This window comes from Macaca nemestrina, chromosome 13 (assembly GCF_043159975.1).
Source record: "Macaca nemestrina isolate mMacNem1 chromosome 13, mMacNem.hap1, whole genome shotgun sequence".
Taxonomy (NCBI): domain Eukaryota; kingdom Metazoa; phylum Chordata; class Mammalia; order Primates; family Cercopithecidae; genus Macaca; species Macaca nemestrina.
The window spans coordinates 40,740,198-40,760,467 of record NC_092137.1 but is presented as its reverse complement, the minus strand read 5'-3'; the positions used below and the strand labels follow the sequence as shown (position 1 = coordinate 40,760,467).

Below are 20,270 nucleotides of genomic sequence, written 5' to 3'. Positions count from 1 at the left end.
AAAACTCTCTTTTTGTGCTCTCAGTTTCAGTTACTTCAATTTTCATTTGCCGTGTTCTAGAGATGGGGGAAAATGCTTTCTGCAAATGGTAGAGTTTATTTTTACTAAGACAGCATAAACCAGAGTTGGACTTGAAAATGAAAAGGAGTTTATCTTATGTACTCTCTGACAACAAAAGACTCAATAGGATTTTCTCTTTTAAAAACAACAACAAAAAAGAGCTTTATTTCATATGTTTGTTGGTTGAATAAATGTGTTCTTTTAAGAAGTGTCTGTTCATATACTTTGCCTACTTTTTTGTGGGGTTGTTTGTTCTTTTCTTGTAAATTTGTTTAAGTTCCCTGTAGATTATGGATATTAGCCCTTTGTCAGATGGATAGATTGCAAAAATTTTCTCCTATTCTGTAGGTCATCTCTTCACTCTGATGATAGTTTCTTTCACTGTGCAGAAGCTCTTTAGTTTATTTAGATCCCATTTGTCAATTTTGGCTTTGTTCCCATTGCTTTTGGTGTTTTAGTTATGAAGTCTTTGCCCATGCCTACATCCTGGTTTTTATGGTTTTAGGTCTTACGTTTAAGTGTTTAATCTACCTTGAGTTAATTTTTGTATAAGGTGTAAGGAAGGGATTCAGTTTCAGTTTTCTGCACGTGGCTGGTCAGTTTTCCCAACAACATTTATTAAATAGGGAATCATTTCCCCATTTCTTGTTTTTGTCAGGCTTGTCAAAGATCAGATGGTTGTAGATGTGTGGAATTACTTCTGAGACCGCTGTTCTGTTCCATTGGTCTATGTATCTGTTTTGGTACCAGTACCATGTTGTTTTGGTTACTGTAGCCTTGTGGTATAGTTTCAAGTCAGGTAGCATGATGCCTCCAGCTTTGTTCTTTTTGCTTAGGATTGTCTTGGCCATATAGGCTTTTGTTGTTGTTGTTTGTTTTTGTTTGGTTTGGTTTGGTTTGGTTCTATGTGAAATTTAAAGTAGTTTTTTTCTAATTATGTGAAGAAAGTCATTGGTAGCTTGATGGGGATGGCATTTAATCTATAAATTACTTTGGGCAGTATGGCCATTTTCACAATATTGATTCTTCCTATCCATGAGCATGGAATGTGTTTCCATTTGTTCCTGTCTTAATTCCTTGAGCAGTGGTTCATATTTCTCCTTGAAAAAGTCCTTCACATCCCTTGTAAGTTGTATTCCTAGGTATATCATTCTCTTTGTAGCAATTGTGAATGGGAGTTCACTCATGATTTAGCGCACTCTTTGTCTATTATTGGTGTATAGGAATGCTTGTGATTTTTGCACATTGATTTTGTCTCCTGAAACTTAGATGAAGTTGTTTATCAGCTTGAGATTTTGGGCTGAGATGATGGGGTTTACTAAATATACAATCATGTCATCTGAAAACAGAGACAATTTGACTTCCTCTTTTCCTAATTGAATATCTTTCTTTCTTTCTCTTGCCTCATTGCCCTGACCAGAACTTCCAATACTATGTTGAATAGGAGCGGTGACACAGGCATCCTAGTCTTGTGCGGGTTTTCAAAGGGAGTGCTTCCAGCTTTTGCCCATTCAGTATGATATTGGCTGTGGGTTTGTCATAAATAAATAGCTCTTATTACTTTGAAATGCATCGCACCAAAACCTAGTTTATTGAGAGTTTTTAGCATGAAGCAGTGTTGAATTTTATCGATAGCCTTTTCTGCATCTATTGAGATAATCATGTGGTTTTTGTCATTGGTTCTGTTTATGTGATGGATTATGTTTATTGATTTGCATATGTTGAACCAGCCTTCCATCCCAGGGATGAAGCTGACTTGATCGTAACGGATAAACTTTTTGATGTGCTGCTAGATTTGGTTTGCCAGTATTTTATTGAGGATTTTTGCATCGATGTTCATCAGGGATATTGGCCTGAAATTTTAATTTTTTGTTGTGTCTCTGCCAGGTTTTGCTATCAGGATGATGCTGGTCTCATAAAATGAGTTAGGGAGGAGTCCCTCTTTTTCTATAGTTTGGAATTTTTTCAGAAGGCATGGCACCAGCTCCTCTTTGTACCTCTGGTAGAATTCAGCTGTGAATCCGTCTGGTCCTGGGCTTTTTTTGGTTGGTAGGCTATTAATTACTGCCTCAATTTCAGAATATATTATTGGTCTATTCAGGGATTCGACTTCTTCCTGGTTTAGTCTTGGAAGGGTGTATGTGTTCAGGAATTTATCCATTTCTTCTAGATTTTCTAGTTCATTTGTGTAGCGGTGTTTATAGTATTCTTTGATGGTAGTTTGTATTTCTGTGGGATCAGTGGTGATATCCCCTTTATCATTTTTTATTGTGTCTATTTGATTCTCCTGTCTTGTCTCTTTTATAAGTCTGGCTAGCATTCTACCTACTTTGTTAATCTTTTCAAAAAACCAGCTCCTGGATTCATTGATTTTTTTAAGGGTTTTTTTGTGCATGTGTCTCTCTTTCAGTTCTGCTCTGATCTTAGTTATTTCTTATCTTCTGCTAGGATTTGAATTTGTTTTCTCTTGCTTCTCTAGTTCTTTTAATTGTGATGTTAGGATGTCGATTTTAGATCTTACGTGCATTCTCCTGTGGGCATTTAGTGCTATAAATTTCCCTCTAAACACTGCTTTAGGTGTGTCCCATAGATTCTGGTACCTTGTGTCTTTGTTCTCATTAGTTTCAGAGAACTCATTTATTCCTGCCTTAATTGCATTATTTACCCAGTCGTCATTTGGGAGCAGGTTGTTCGGTTTTCATGTAGTTGTGCGGTTTTGAGTGAGTCTCTTAATCCTGAGTTCTAATTTGATTGCACTGTGGTCTGAGAAACTGTTTGTTATGATTTCCATTCTTTTGCACTTGCTGAGGAGTGCTTTACTTCCAATTTATGTGGGCTGTTTTAAAATAAGTGCAGTGTGGTGCTGAGAAGAATGTATATTCTGTTGATTTGGGGTGGAGAGTTCTGTAGATGTCTATTAGGTCTGCTTGGTCCAGAGCTGAGTTCCAATCCTGAATATCTTTGTTAATTTTCTGTCTTGTTGATCTGTCTAACATTGACAGTGGGGTGTTAAAGTCTCCCACTGTTATTGTGTGGGAGTATCTTTGTAGGTCTCTGAGGACTTACTTTATGAATCTGGGTGGTCCTGTATTGGGTGCCTATATATTTAGGATAGTTAGCTCTTCTTGTTGCACTGATCCCTTTACCATTAAGTAATGGCTTTCTTTGTCTTTTTGATCTTTGTTGGGTTAAAGTCTATTTTATCAGAGACTAGGATTGCAATCCCTGCTTATCATCAGTGGTCATCAGAGAAATGCAAATAAAAACCACAATAAGATATCATCTCATGTCAGTTAGAATGGTGGTCATTAAAAAGTCAGGAAACAACAGATGCTCGAGAGAATGTGAAGAAATAGGAAAGCTTTTACACCACTGGTGGGAGTGTAAATTAGTTCAACCATTGTGGAAGACAGTGTGGTGATTCCTCAAGGATCCAGAACCAAAAATACCGTTTGACCCAGCAATCCCATTACTGGGTATATACCCAAAGGATTATAAAACATTCTACTATAAAGACACATGGACACATATGTTTATTGCAGCACTATTCACAATACCAAAAACTTTGAACCAACCCAAATGCCCATCAATGATAGAATGGATAAAGAAGATATGGCACATATACACCATGGAATGCTGTGGAGTCATAAAAAAAGAATGAGTTCATGGTTTTTGCAGAGACATAGATGAAGCTGGAAACCATCATTCTCAGCCAACTAGCACAGGAACAGAAAACCAAACACCACATGTTCTCACTCATAAGTGAGAGTTGAACAATGAGAACACATGGACACAGGAAGGGGAACATCACAAACTGGGGCCTGTCGGGGGGTGGCGGTCTAGTGGAGGGATAGTATTAGGAGAAATACCTAATGTAGATGACTGATTGATGGGTGCAGCAAACCACTATGGGGCGTGTATACCTATGTAAGAAACCTGCACATTCTGCACGTGCATCCCAGAACTTAAAGTATAATAATAAAAAAATGAAGTTAAAAAGCATAAGCTTTTTCAAATAAGTAAATAAATAAATAAAAATAAAAAAAGGAAACCCTAGAAACTTTGGCTGATAAAGACATGTGATTTTCTTTCTACTTGTAATTTGCTACTTACAAAAAACCAGAGAGGCTCCCACTATCATATTTATAAATCAATATGAAAATCATTTCTAAAAAAATTTTCAAAGAAATGATCCAAATATGGAGTTTATGTGTGTAAGTTTGCTTTGATTTAGTTTTTCTGTGTGTGGTATTAAAAAATTGAAAGCAACTGAAATAACCAACAATATTGAAAGAGTGAAATAAATCATGGTACAACCTTTCTGTGAAGCATTACAGATCCAGAAATGGAAACTTGCTTATACTACAGTGAACACTAAATGTAATCACAAAATATTATGATTGTCATGTTTGCTCTGTATAAGTTTCATATGCAAAAGTGAAAGCAAAACTTTCCAAAGCTTAGCTGGTGAAATTTAATAAATAAAAAAGCAATAAGCCTGATAAATGCATCTCAAATTTGCATAGCATAGTGGTTTTAAAGGTCACATAAATTCGTAACAGCCTTTGGGTACCTAACATGTAATGAAGTACAGGAGTTCTAATTTCAAAATAAAAATTACAGTAGAGTTTCATTTATTATGTTGCCTTTTATTTTCCATGCTTAAAAAAAATTATCAAAACTTTTATAATTTAAGGGTGGATGAAAGCTACTGTTTATGGCAATTTTGTGGACTAGATAAAATAAAATCCTTCTTGTTATCAAAACCCTGGTAAATGCTAGTAGCAATATATTAATATCAATTTGAAATTGCATAGTTAATTTTGAAAATGAATCCCCAGAGGTCAAAATCAAAGAGGAAATTGGAAAACAGAGCCATTAGCTGAAATGAATGTCTTGGTTTTCTTAGGGTAACTTGTTATTGGAGAGGAATGTTCAGGAGAACTAGGATTTAATAATTATCCAAGGAGAAGAAATGAAGATTTGTGTTGACAAGAGAAAATGGGTTATAACTTCTTCATGAAGCCTGGACAATCCAAGGCTGCAACTTAAATGAAAGTGTGGACAACAGTGATTCACCTACATCCATGGAGTGATAACAAAGCAACTTGTCTGCTTCATCTTGGAGGCTGTGTAAGAAAAAATATCTCCTGGAAAATTCGTAATTTTGGATCTTCCTTCACATTGGGTCAAAGATGTGGTTTGCTGGTTTAATAATAGGGTATCTAGGGGAGGAGGAAAGTACTGATATCTAGCATCTGCTAATTCTGTGGTGTCAATAACATACTATGGCTGATTTCAGGCTACCAGCATGATATCATGAACTAGGAATTGGGGAGAAATGTGGACAATCAGCTGACACAAGCCAGTGTGAGCTAACTTCATCCAGCACACTACTGATTTAAAGAGTGAACGCATGTCACTTGAATAATCCAGCAATAAAAAGATCATAGAAGGGTTACATATTCAGTAAAAAGGTGAACTAGAAAAAAAATAACCCATTGGCACATTTAATATATTTATCACCTATTTATAATTTGATTCTGTAACTTAAAATACAGAGATCCTTTCTAAAAATGTTTACACAGGGATCTGGCCTCACCCACTTTTCCAGGTCATCTGTATACCATTCTGACAGTTTAGGAAACCCTAACAAGAATTGCTGTAGGACTTATCTCTGATGCAACTGACAAAGCAAATACAATATTGGTCTGAAGAAGAAACTCTCCAGTTAGTTTGCACAGAAAACATCCAGTGAAAAATAATGAGTCCATAATACAAAAATTAAAATATGCAATGAAACAAAATATATGTCAACATTAGCAGAAACAAAAATAAGCAGTATAAACCTTAAACAGCTGTATAAATTGTGTACATGTGTTTGTCTCTGTGTTTGTGTATGCAGGCATCTGAGTGTGATTCCATGTCTTTAATAATGGTGGAACTATTTGTGCTTTCAAAATCTTCTGAATGAGTTTAAGGCTATATTTTTGTCGAGGAAGTTCTGGATTTCACCTAATTTTCAAATTTATTTTCACAGAACTTCCTGAAAACTTTCTTATTACTTCAGTTTTATTGTAGGTATAATTATGTTTTACTGTTCATTTCTAAGACTGCTTGTGTCTCACTACTTTTTAATATCATATTATCAATGCTCTTAGAGATGTATCTATTTACTTAGACTTTTCAAAGAAAATGTGTTTCATTTTATTACACTTAAATATTGTTTCTTAGAGTTCTAGTTTATTGAATTCTGTTTATATTCTTATTTCTTGGTAATTTCTTTCTTGGGTTTTCTTTGGAATTAAATTATTAGTCTTTACAAAATATTCTTGTGGTGGGGGCTTAAGTCATTAACTGAATAAATTCCTTTTATTTCAAGTATGCACTTCTAAATCTATTTCTCTTTATTGTCCCTATTTTTCCATTCTAAAAATTTGAACATTTTCAGAGAATAGAATGCTAAATACTCCCTTGTTTTATAAAGCTAATACATGTTTGAGTTAGACAAGAATAGGATGGAAAATAAACTCTATAGACATCAGATTTCACCTATGAGTACGGGTGCAAAAACAGAGTCAATAAAATGTTAGCAAACAAAATGTGGTAATATATATCTTTAATGCAATGTAAATGTCCTGTATTCATACTGCAAGAGCAACTGTGATTCTGCGTATGTAAATATATTATGTCAGTTCCCACTACCATAAGGAGAAAATAATATGATTAGCTCATTTGTGCTGTTGTGTCCCTAATTTATTCCTTCCTGTGGGTTCTTGGTCTCGCTGACTTTAAGAATGAAGCCATGGACCCTCACAGTGAGTGTTACAGTTCTTAAATGTGATGCATCTGGAGTTGTTTGTTCCTCCCGGTGGGTTCGTGGTCTTGCCAACTTCAGGAGTGAAGCTGCAGACCTTCGCAGTGAGCGTTACAGCTCATAAAGGTAGTGCAGACCCAAAGAGTGAGCAGCAGCAAGATTTATTATGAAGAGTGAAAGAACAAAGCTTCTACAGCATGGAAGGGGACCCCAGCCGGTTGCTGCTGCTGGCTAGGGTGGCCAGCTTTTATTCCCTTATTTGGCCCTGCCCACATCCTGCTGATTGGTCCATTTTACAGAGTGCTGATTGGTGCATTTACAGTCCTCCAGCTAGACAGAAAAGTTCTCCAAGTCCCCACTCGACCCAGGAAGTCCAGCTGGCTTCAACTTTCAGTACCCTCTCTAAACAGGACAGCCCAACTGCTGTTGAGAATTGGGCAATGACTGCTTTAGCTACTTCCTGCTGGATAGGGATGAAGAAGGGGCCCTGCAGTTGTAGTGTCCTCCAGAGGGGAATTCTTCAGTCCAGTGAAAGGGCCAGCCCATCGGTCCAGGGGTCCTCACTAGAAGTTGTTAGTTGAGCTCATTTGGGGTTCCATTTATAAGACCATCTGTAGCTTGATGGCCTCGATCCTAGAGGAAACAAATTTGACAAGGAGGTTAAAAATACAGGGCCCGAAGGCGAGTAATAGCAAGATGGCTGTCACAGGACCTAGAAAGGGGAGAAGCCATGTCACCCCACTCCAGTGGTTGGTATAAGAGTTTGAAAGGTGTTGTCTGATTTCAGAAGCCTTTTCCTGTAAACGCCAGGCAGCATCTCATACTATCCCTGACTGGTTAGTGTGAAAACAACACTCTTCCCCTAAGAAGGTGCAGAGTCCTCCTTTCTCAGCAGTGAGGAGGTCTAGGCCTCCGCGGTTTTGGAGTGTCACTGCTGCCAAAGAGTCTATTTGGGATTGTAAAGTAAGGATAGATTTCGTTATTTCTTGCAAACTATCTGAGAAATCCTTTGGGAGTGTGTGGTATTAGGATAATACATGTTACACTGTTAACTTTTAGCAAAAACTTTACTTTTGTTGAAAGCCTTGTTAAGTTTGGGATTTTAAGTTTTCTTTGCTATTAATAAAACCTCATTCAGTCCATATTAACTTAGAATTGGTGTTTACACTGACAACAAGGTGGTATTGGAGTGTTAGAGGGTTATGGAGAAGACCTTCAATTACTAATTATAAGTTTTAAATTTACCCTGGCTTTTAAAGGAATAGGGTGCACTGTTTTTTCTTTACTATTTCTCTCTCTCTGACTTTCTGTCTCTTTCTCTCTCCTTCCTTCTCTTTCTGTCTTTCCCCTCTCTTTCTCTGACTTTCTGTCTATCTGTCTTTTCCTCTCTCTCTGTCTCTCTTTGACTTTCTATCTGTTTTGCTGTCTTCCTCTGTCTCCTTCTCTTTGACTTCCTGTCTTTCTCTCTCTTTCTTTCTCTCTTTGTCTCTCTGTCTCTTCCTCTCTCTGTCTCTTCCTCTCTCTCTCTCTGATTTTCTGTCTCTTTCTCTCTTTCCTTTCTGTTGGTCTTTCCCTGCCTCTGCCAGCTGCTTATGCTGCTTTTCTCCCCTCTCCTTCGCCTTTTTGATGGCTTTGGCAGTGTAACACTGCCACCTCCTTGGATTTTTGCATTGCATGCAATAACTCCATGATTTCCTTCTGGTATTTAATGGGGCTTCCCCCAGAGGTTAGGAACTCCCTTTCTTTCCATATTGCAGCATGAGCATGTAGGATTAGATAAGCATACTTGCTATCTGTATACACATTTATTCTTCTTCCCTTTCCCAGTTCTAAGGCTCGGGTAAGTGCCGTTAGTTCTGCTAACTGGGCACTGGTCCCTGGGGGAGGAGGCTTACTTTCAACTACTGTTTCATCACTGACTATGGCATAACCTGCCCTTCGTATCCCATTCTCCACAAATGAACTTCCATCGGTATATAGGTTAAGGTCAGGATTAGCTAAGGAGACTTCTAAGAGATCTTCTTGGGTGGCATAATTCCGGACCATAATTTGTTGGCAGTCATTCTCAATTGGTTCCTCATCCTCTGGGACAAAAGTGGCAGGGTTGAGGGCCGCACACGGGTGTATTTGAAGCACCGGTCCCTCAAAGAGTAGCACCTGGTATCTAAGCAGGCGGTTGTCTGATAGCCATAAACTTCCTTTGGTACCTAGTATGCCATTTACATCATGAGTAGTCCAGATAGTGAGATCCTTTCCGTGTATTATTTCAATAGCCTCTGACACTAAGATGGCCACTATCACAACTACACATAAACAGCGAGGCCAGCCTTTTGCCACTATGTCAATTTCCTTACTTAGGTATGCCACTGGTTGTGGGGTTGTCCCACTAGTCGGAGGAAGGACCCTAAGATCTATTCCTGCTCTTTCTGTGACATATAAAGAGAAGTTTTTGTCCTGTGAGAAGGCTTAAGACTGGAGCTTGAGTTTGTTCCTTCCAATGCCCAGACTTCACAGTTGATTCCCTCCTCAAGCAGGGGACAACAAATGGGTAACTTGTTCCCCATATTCATGTAGATAATAGCTCCAGCTTTGGCTAATATATCCCTCCCTAATAAGGGTGTGGGACTTTCAAGCATAACAAGAAAGGTGTGTGAAAAGAGCAAAGTCTCCCAATTACAACTGAGGAGGTGGGAGAAGTACCTGGTTATAGTCTGTCCCAGGATTCCTTGGTTGGTAACGGACCTTGAGGACAATTGTCTGGGACAGAAGATTAACACTGGGAAGGCTGCACCAGTGTCCAGGAGGACGTCATTTTCCTGGCCCTCAATGGTTAAACATACCCGGGGCTCAGTGAGGGCGATGATATGAGCTGGTGCGTACCCTGGGCGCCCTCAGTCCTGTTGTTGAATCATCTGGTTGGGGGCTTCTGGCTCAGAGAACCTTTGTCCTCTGGGGCAGTGCACCTCCCAGTGATTGCCTCAGCATAGTGGACATGGGTGAGGCGGCAACTTGTTTCTCATTGGACAGTCTTTTTTAAAGTGTCCTTGCAAACCACACGGATAACAAGCCCCACCAGGTGATTGGCCTGCTCCATTTTCTGTCTCCTTTGAACCACAAAGGTTTGTTTCTCTGAGGGCCATGAGTAAGGCTGTGGCCTTTCTCTGATCTCTCGTTTCCTTTTCAGCCTTTTCCTCTTGGTCCCTATTATAGAACACCAAGCTTGCCAGGTATAATAATGCCTCCAGATTTTGTTCAGGGCCCAGGGATCACTTTTGGAGTTTTCTCCTGATGTCTGTGGCTGATTGGGTAATAAACTTATCTTTTAGAATCAATTGACCTTCGAGTGAGTCAGGTGACAGGGGAATATATTTTCTTAAGGCCTCCGGAAGCCACTTGAGAAAGGCAAGAGGATTTTCTTCCTTTCGCTGAGTTATGGTGGACATCATTGAATAATTCATGGACTTTTTCCTAATTCTCCTTAGTCCTTCTAGAACACAGGTCAACAGATGATTATGAATCCAGTCCCCAAGATCTGAGTCTAGATCACAGTGGGGATCCATACTGGGGATGGCTTGCTGACCAGTAGGGAATTTGTCCCTTTCTTCAGCTGTCATTGTATCATTTACTTGACTAAGATACCAGCTATCTCCAAACTCTCGGTCTGCAGCTAAAGCCGCACTCTTTTCATTAAAGGCCAGGGTTTGGTCTAACAATAGCATGACATCTCTCCAAGTGAGATCGAAGATTTGCCTTAGATCCTGTAGGACATCTATGTACCTATCAGGATCATTTGAGAACTTCCCCAGGTCTGCCTTGATCTGCTTTAAATCAGAGAGGGAGAAGGGGACATGTACCCGGGTTGGGCCAAATTCCCCTCCCTTTACAGCTTGAAGGGGACATACCAATAGCCCAGGGGGTTTTGTGGTCCTTTGGAGATTTCTTTGCTTATTTCTTTCTGGGTGGGACAGATTAGAGGAGGCTTATCATTAATAGGAAGTGGAGCTATAGGAAGGAAATGATATGGGGGTAAGCTGAGAGGTTCTCCTGTGGGATGTAAATTGCAAGCTTTGCATAGTTGTGTATTCTCCTTCAATGAAAAGAAAGCTTGAACATAAGGAATTTCACTCCATTTGCCTTCCCTCTTACAGAAAAGGTCAAGCTGCAGGATAATATTGTAATTTATACTTCCCTCAGGTGGCCACTTTTCCCCATCAGAGAGAGAATATTGGGGCCAAGCCACAGTACAGAAAAAAATGAGCCACCTCTTTTTCAGGGTTTGTGGGTCAAATTGGTCCCAATGGCTTAGCATGCATTTCAAGGGTGAGTCTGTTGATGCCTGAGTGTTTCCCATCTGAACGGGAAAGACGGGGTTTGTTTCCTCCCTGCACAAGAACCTGCAATGGTCCCTGAACCCTGCTGATCAGAATAGTTGCGCTCACCGACACAACAGCAGAAGCACCTCTTAACCAAGAACCCACAACAGTGCCTGGATCCTGCTGATTGGAATAGTTGTGCTCACTGACACAGCAGCAGAAACACGAGTTTTCCTCCTAGACCGTGAGGAGGACCAAGGAAGGTCGGATTTAGTGGCCCTTACTGATACATTTTCAAAAACTTGCACCCTTGCCTGTCCTCCTAGACCACAAAGAGGACCAAAAATGTAGTGGTCCTCACTGACACATTCTCGAAAACCTGTTAGAGTCCTCAGCTTTCTCCTGTTAGTATTGGGACTTTATTCGTGTCCTATAAAGATGTTATGCCTCCAAAATGAAGTGAAGGGCCATACCCTGAGGGAAGGAAGGGATCTCTAGGGTTGGAAGAGTGACGTCTTTTGTCCTCACTTGAATAGGAAGGATACATTTCTGAAGCTCCCCATATCCTAGTTTCAGGAATAGCTTTTATTAGGCCTGCTAGTCTGAGAAAGGATCCTAAAATTCCAGATAGTCCCCTGCCCCGACAGGCCTTAGGGCAAAAATTATGTCTTTCTGATTGGTGAGCCCAGGTGCCTAAAGAAAGTAACACAGTCTTGAAGTTTATATTAGAAATCATTCTTATAAGAGAAACTAGAAAAGTACCAGAGACAATTTTGAATAGCGGGGCGGAGCAAGATGGCCGAATAGGAACAGCTCCAGTCTCCAGCTCCCAGCGCGAGCGACACAGAAGACAGGTGATTTCTGCATTATCAACTGAGGAACGCAGCTCATCGCCAGCAACGGATCAAAGCTGGACAGAGAATGACTTTGACGATATGAGAGAAGAAGGCTTCAGTCCATCAAACTTCTCAGAGCTAAAGGAGGAATTAGTACCCAGCGCAAAGAAACTAAAAATCTTGAAAAAAAAGTGGAAGAATTGATAACCAGAATAATTAATGCAGAGAAGGCCATAAACGAATGGACAGAGATGAAAACCATGACACGAGAAATATGTGACAAATGCACAAGCTTCAGTAACCGACTCGATCAACTGGAAGAAAGAGTATCAGCGATTGATGACCAAATGAATGAAATGAAGCAAGAAGAGAAATCTAAAGAAAAAAGAAGAAAAAGAAATGAACAAAGCCTGCAAGAAGTATGGGATTATGTAAAAAGACCAAATCTATCTCTGATTGGGGTGCCTGAAAGTGACGGGGAAAATGGAACCAAGTTGGAAAACACTCTTCAGGATATCATCCAGGAGAACTTCCCCAACCTAGTAGGGCAGGCCAACATTCAAATTCAGGAAATACAGAGAACGCCACAAAGATACTCCTCGAGAAGAGCAACTCCAAGATACATAATTGCCAGATTCACCAAAGTTGAAATGAAGGAAAAAATCTTAAGGGCAGCCAGAGAGAAAGGTCGGGTAACCCACAAAGGGAAGCCCATCAGATTAACAGCAGATCTCTCGGCAGAAACTCTACAAGCCAGAAGAGGGTGGGGGCCAATATTCAACATTCTGAAAGAAAAGAATTTTAAACCCAGAATTTCATATCCAGCCAAACTAAGTTTCATAAGTGAAGGAGAAATAAAATCCTTTACAGATAAACAAATGCTGAGAGATTTTGCCACCACCAGGCCTGCCTTACAAGAGACCCTGAAGGAAGCACTAAACATGGAAAGGAACAACCAGTACCAGCCATTGCAAAAACATGCCAAAATGTAAAGACCATCGAGGCTAGGAAGAAACTGCATCAACTAACGAGCAAAATAACCAGTTAATATCATAATGGCAGGATCAAGTTCACACATAACAATCTTAACCTTAAATGTAAATGGACTAAATCCTCCAATTAAAAGACACAGACTGGCAAACTGGATAAAGAGTCAAGACCCATCAGTCTGCTGTATTCAGGAGACCCATCTCACATGCAGAGACATACATAGGCTCAAAATAAAGGGATGGAGGAAGAACTACCAAGCAAATGGAGAACAAAAAAAAAAAGCAGGAGGTGCAATACTAGACTCTGATAAAACAGACTTTAAACCATCAAAGATCAAAAGAGACAAAGAAGGCCATTACATAATGGTAAAGGGATCAATTCAACAGGGAGAGGTAACTATCCTAAATATATATGCACCCAATACAGGAGCACCCAGATTCATAAAGCAAGTCCTTAGAGACTTACAAAGAGACTTAGACTCCAACACCCCACTGTCAACATTAGACAGATCAACGAGACAGAAAGTTAACAAGGATATCCAGGAATTGAACTCATCTCTGCAGCAAGCAGACCTAATAGACATCTATAGAACTCTCCACCCCAAATCAACAGAATATACATTCTTCTCAGCACCACATCACACTTACTCCAAAATTGACCACATTATTGGAAGTAAAGCACTCCTCAGCAAATGTGTAAGAAAAGAAATTATAACAAACTGTCTCTCAGACCACAGTGCAATCAAACTAGAACTCAGGACTAAGAAACTCAATCAAAACTGCTCAACTACATGGAAACTGAATAACCTGATCCTGAATGACTACTGGGTACACAACAAAATGAAGGCAGAAATAAAGATGTTCTTTGAAACCAATGAGAACAAAGATACAACATACCAGAATCTCTGGGACACATTTAAAGCAGTGTGTAGAGGCAAATTTATAGCACTAAATGCCCACAAGAGGAAGCTGGAAAGATCTAAAATTGACACCCTAGCATCACAATTAAAAGAACTAGAGAAGCAAGAGCAAACACATTCAAAAGCTAGCAGAAGGCAAGAAATAACTAAGATCAGAGCAGAACTGAAGGAGATAGAGACACAAAAAACCCTCCAAAAAATCAGTGAATCCAGGAGCTGGTTTTTTGAAAAGATCAACAAAATTGATAGACCGTTAGCAAGACTAATAAAGAAGAAAAGAGAGAAGAATCAAATAGACATAATAAAAAATGATAAAGGGGATATCACCACCGACCCCACAGAAATACAAACTACCATCAGAGAATACTATAAACACCTCTACGCAAATAAACTACAAAATCTAGAAGAAGTGGATAATTTCCTGGACACTTACACTCTCCCAAGACTAAACCAGGAAGAAGCTGAATCCCTGAATAGACCAATAGCAGGCTCTGAAATTGAGGCAATAATTAATAGCCTACCAACCAAAAAAAGGCCAGGACCAGATGGATTCACAGCTGAATTCTACCAGAGGTACAAGGAGGAGCTGGTACCATTCCTTCTGAAACTATTGCAATCAATAGAAAAAGAGGGAATCCTCCCTAACTCATTTTATGAGGCCAACATCATCCTGATACCAAAGCCTGGCAGAGACACAACAAAAAAAGAGAATTTTAGACCAATATCCCTGATGGACATCGATGCAAAAATCCTCAATAAAATACTGGCAAACCGGATTCAGCAACACATCAAAAAGCTTATCCACCATGATCAAGTGGGCTTCATCCCTGGGATGCAAGGCTGGTTCAACATACGCAAATCAATAAACATAATCCAGCATATAAACAGAACCAAAGACAAAAACCACATGATTATCTCAATAGATGCAGAAAAGGCCTTTGACAAAATTCAACAGCCTTTCATGCTAAAAACTCTCAATAAATTCGGTATCGATGGAACATATCTCAAAATAATAAGAGCTATTTATGACAAACCCACAGCCAATATCATACTGAATGGGCAAAAACTGGAAAAATTCCCTTTGAAAACTGGCACAAGACAGGGATGCCCTCTCTTACCATTCCTATTCACCATCGTGTTGGAAGTTCTGGCTAGGGCAATCAGGCAAGAGAAAGAAATAAAGCGTCTTCAGTTAGGAAAAGAAGAAGTCAAATTGTCCCTGTTTGCAGATGACATGCTTGTATATTTAGAAAACTCCATTGTCTCAGCCCAAAATCTCCTTAAGCTGATAAGCAACTTCAGCAAAGTCTCAGGATACAAAAGTAATGTGCAAAAATCACAAGCATTCTTATACACCAGTAACAGACAAACAGAGAGCCAAATCATGAATGAACTTCCATTCACAATTACTTCAAAGAGAATAAAATACCTAGGAATCCAACTTACAATGGATGTAAAGGACTTCTTCAAGGAGAACTACAAACCACTGCTCAGTGAAATAAAAGACGACATAAACAAATGGAAGAACATACCATGCTCATGGATAGGAAGAATCAATATCGTGAAAATGGCCATACTGCCCAGGGTAATTTATAGATTTAATGCCATCCCCATGAAGCTACTAATGACTTTCTTCACAGAATTGGAAAAAACTGCTTTAAAGTTCATATGGAACCAAAACAGAGCCTGCATTGCCAAGACAATCCTAAGTCAAAAGAACAAAGCTGGAGGCTTCACACTACCTGACTTCAACTATACTACAAGGATACAGTAACCAAAACAGCATGGTACTGGTACCAAAACAGAGATATAGACCAATGGAACAGAACAGAGTCCTCAGAAATAATACCACACATCTACAGCCATCTGATCTTTGATAAACCTGAGAAAAACAAGAAATGGGGAAAGGATTCCCTATTTAATAAATGGTGCTGGGAAAATTGGCTAGCCGTAAGTAGAAAGCTGAAACTGGATCCTTTCCTTACTCCTTCTATGAAAATTAATTCAAGATGGATTAGAGACTTAAGTGTTAGACCTAATACCATAAAAATCCTAAAAGAAAACCTAGGTAGTACCATTCAGGACATAGGCATGGGCAAGGACTTCATGTCTAAAACACCAAAAGCAACGGCAGCAAAAGCCAAAATTGACAAATGGGATCTCATTAAACTAAAGAGCTTCTGCACAGCAAAAGAAACTACCATCAGAGTGAACAGGCAACCTACAGAATGGGAGAAAATTTTTGCAATCTGCTCATCAGACAAAGGGCTAATATCCAGAACCTACAAAGAACTCAAACAAATTTACAAGAAAAAAACAAACAACCCCATCAAAAAGTGGGCAAAGGATATGAACAGACATTTCTCAAAAGAGGACATTCATACAGCCAACAGACACATGAAAAAATGCTCATCATCACTGGCCACCAGAGAAATGCAAATGAAAACCACAATGAGATACCATCTCACACCAGTTAGAATGGCAATCATTAAAAAGTCAGGAAACAAGAGGTTCTGGAGAGGATGTGGAGAAATAGGAACACTTTTACACTGTTGGTGGGATTGTAAACTAGTTCAACCATTATGGATAACATTATGGCGATTCCTCAAGGATCTAGAACTAGATGTACCATATGACCCAGCCATCCCATTACTGGGTATATACCCAAAGGATTATAAATCATGCTGCTATAAAGACACATGCACACGTATGTTTATTGCGGCACTATTCACAATAGCAAAGACTTGGAATCAACCCAAATGTCCATCAGTGACAGACTGGATTAAGAAAATGTGGCACATATACACCATGGAATACTATGCAGCCATAAAAAATGATGAGCTTGTGTCCTTTGTAGGGATATGGATACAGCTGGAAACCATCATTCTCAGCAAACTATCGCAAGAACAGGAAACCAAACACCACAAGTTCTCACTCATAGGTGGGAACTGAACAATGAGATCACTTGGACTTGGGAAGGGGAACATCACACACCGGGGCCTATCATGGGGAGGGGGGAGGGGGAGGGGGGAGGGATTGCATTGGGAGTTATACCTGATGTAAATGACGAGTTGATGGGTGCTGATGAGTTGATGGGTACAGCACACCAACATGGCACAAGTATACATATGTAACAAACCTGCACGTTATGCACATGTACCCTAGAACTTAAAGTATAATAAAAAATAATAATAATAATAAAATAAAAGCCAAAAAAAAAAAAAAAAGAAAAAAAAGAAAAGTACCAGAGACAGGGAGTGGTTTTTGGAAGCAGGACTAGCCTTGGAGAAAAGAGGCAAGAGGAAGTTTGTCTGACAGGCACTAAGACCCAGGAGGCAAGGGTTAGGGTACATAGGATAGATGGGTGAGTCTCGCTTGGACAACATGACTTTGAGAGTTCCGCTCATGGCCACAGGGTCAACCAACTTGTTGTTGGGACCCCAGAGCTGAATGGCTTTCCTCTCTGTCAACCCTCAGCTCAGCGCAGAGGTACAGGAAACATGGAAACTGGTTCCAGGCAAACCAATGCTCCCAACTCTGAAGAGTCGGGGGTTGTTAGCCCTTTCCAAGAAAGCTTGACCTCTGTGTCTCTAGTCTGGTGGCCACGCTAGTCACTTTTAACTGGCCAATAGGTGCCGGGTATTAGGCCTCGAACTCTAAGGAAAAATAGGACAATAGGAAGTGAAAGGGGTCCGATGGTACTCACCTCTTGGTGATTATCCCTTAGTGGTTGCCAAAATATGTCCGGAATTTATTCCTTCTGGTGGGTTCTTGGTCTCGCTGACTTCAAGAATGAAGCCACGGACCCTCGTAGTGAGTGTTACAGTTCTTAAAGGTAGCATGTCCAGAGTTGTTTGTTCCTCCTGGTGGGTTCATGGTCTCACTGACTTCAGGAGTGAAGCTGCAGACCTTTGCAGTGAGTGTTACAGCTTGTAAAGGTAGTGCGGACCCAAAAAGTGAGCAGCAGCAAGATTTGTCGCAAGAGTGAAAGAACAAAACTTCCACAGCATGGAACGGGACCGAGCACGTTGCCGCTGCTGACTTGGGTGGCCAGCTTTTATTCCCTTATTTGGCCCCATCCACATCTTGCTGATTGGTCCATTTTACAGAACACTGATTGGTGCATTTTTACAGAGTGCTGACTGGTGTGTTTACAAACCTTTAGCTAGACACAGAGTGCTGATTGGTGCGTTTTTACAGAGTGCTGATTGTTGCAATTACAATCCTCTAGGTAGACAGAGAAGTTCTCCAAGTCCCCATTCGACCCAGGAAGTCCAGCTGTCTTCAACTCTTACAATGAATGAGTAAGTAATCCATATTAGTTACTCGTCTGGTCTTGTCTGTAGAAGAGACTTTGATAATATAGATCCCATTGTGATATACCAAAGATTAATTTCAATAATTGAGCAGCCTACACATTGTCTCTCCTTTAGGTGGAAAGGGGAGAAAGGAAATATGGTAGACTCCCTTCTTAATTGAAATGAAATCTTAGTAATTTTGCTTAGTGTATTAAATTCACAGCAAGAGGATAAACTTTGGAATTTGCTCACTATGAAAGATGATGGTAATTTTTAAGTAATATATATGTATATGTTTATTTATTCAAATAAAAAATTGAATAACAATCTCAATATGATATTAAAATCATGTATATCAGAGACATTCATTGTTGACAAAAATATTCCTGTATGAAAATAATACTAATTCAGAATTTAGTAACATTTCTTCACTGGAAAATATTATCTCATATATTATGCATATAATACATATATTCTTTTTATTATTTTAATTCTTTATTGGTAATTAGTATAACTTAAGTGTGTGTGTGTTAGAGGGTATATATGATGAATGTGTCTGTGTGTTTTTATGAAGGATATATATACTAGATCATATACTTGTTCAAGTTTCCCTTCAAATACACACAGAATTATTTGGACTACTTCTTATAAATTAATGATTCATATACCTTTATATATTAATTAAGTGTATTTTATCTATAGCTTTGGAACTGGAGAGAGTAAGTAATAATGAACAGAGGGAGAGGAGGATTTGTGCTGATTTCTCAGAAGAGGCAGTGAAAATATTTTCCTTAATTTTTTACTATCTATATAACTTCTCTTTACATGAGTATCCGACTGAGACTTACAGAAGAATTTAAGCATTTTCCATGAAAGAGAGGTATGGTAAGTCAAACTTGCCAATTTACCTCTTTTCTGCCTCATTTTTTGGGAGGATATTTAAAATTCAGTATTAATGCTGAAAAATCAGTGTTTATTTCTAGATACACAGAGACCTAGAATGTAGGACATATTTGGATGAAAATGCATAGTTCCTGTGCTTGGAATTCAGGTTTGCATTTGTTGCCAAAGATACAATCTAAGTAAGATACAGTCCCTGCTTTCAAGGAACTTGACAGATTTCTGAAGTAGACAATTAAGTTTACAATAAAAAGTGGCAACTACAGGCTACATGTAGAGAAAAGGCAGAAATAGAAAAATCTAAAAGAAAAAACCTTCTCTAACATGTATTAGATTATTAATTTGCATTGTATCAGAAGTCATAAAAATCCCTACTACCACAATAACTCACCAAAATATACCAAATATTTCTAAGCTGAACTCCTATGAAATGTTATTATAAAATTTATTATGTAGTGTTAGAGAAACCTGGAAGAGTGACTTGAACTCACTACATGGGAAGGTTTGATAGTAACTTAAGTCAGTAAACATATGTGCATTTCCTATATGTTCTTAGTCCAGCTACTTCTTAATTCTGTTTTTTTTTTCTATCTCAACTTGTAGAAACTATAATAACATATATATGAGAATATTTGCAGTACACACAGCCCATAAAATATAGTTCTCTTCATCGTTAAGTCCATGTGTTTGTCAACTATTCAACTCTAATGTTTCACTTATATATTTTTTATTACTTCCTAACAGAATATACTTTAATATAAGACAGTCTTTCAAGTGGAAGTTTCTTATACTGTAAAATTAAGGAGCATCCAATTTCACCAACTGCATACAATAATTAATTTAAAGTGAATATACTGTTGTCTAATACTTCACATTACCACTGAGTTGGATATATGACATATTGAAAATGTTCTCCTGCATAGCTTGAAACATTAGAGGGTATTTTTCCTCTTTCTTTTCTTTTGTCTTGTTTTACTCACCACTCCTAACCTCCCTGACCTATTACTACAGAAGAAAGTATAATTCAGGAATGAAGTTAATAAGGTGAACTATCCAAATTTAACTTTATTTCTGAAAATAGTTTGTCTGATTTCTTCATGGGTGCTATGTGATTAGGGTAACTCATTTCCAGACCAG

At 38.9% G+C, this 20,270-nt stretch overlaps 1 long non-coding RNA gene across 2 annotated transcripts in view; it reads left to right on the top strand.

Moving 5' to 3' along the window:
- LOC105464902 (uncharacterized) overlaps positions 1-18,241 on the top strand; it is a 484,270-nt gene extending 466,029 nt beyond the window's left edge. For both annotated transcript variants that reach the window (XR_011612243.1, XR_011612242.1), the window contains exon 4: positions 18,167-18,241. This is a non-coding gene — a long non-coding RNA (uncharacterized lncRNA). The remainder of the gene's footprint in view (positions 1-18,166) is intronic.
- The last annotated feature ends 2,029 nt before the right edge of the window (positions 18,242-20,270 follow it).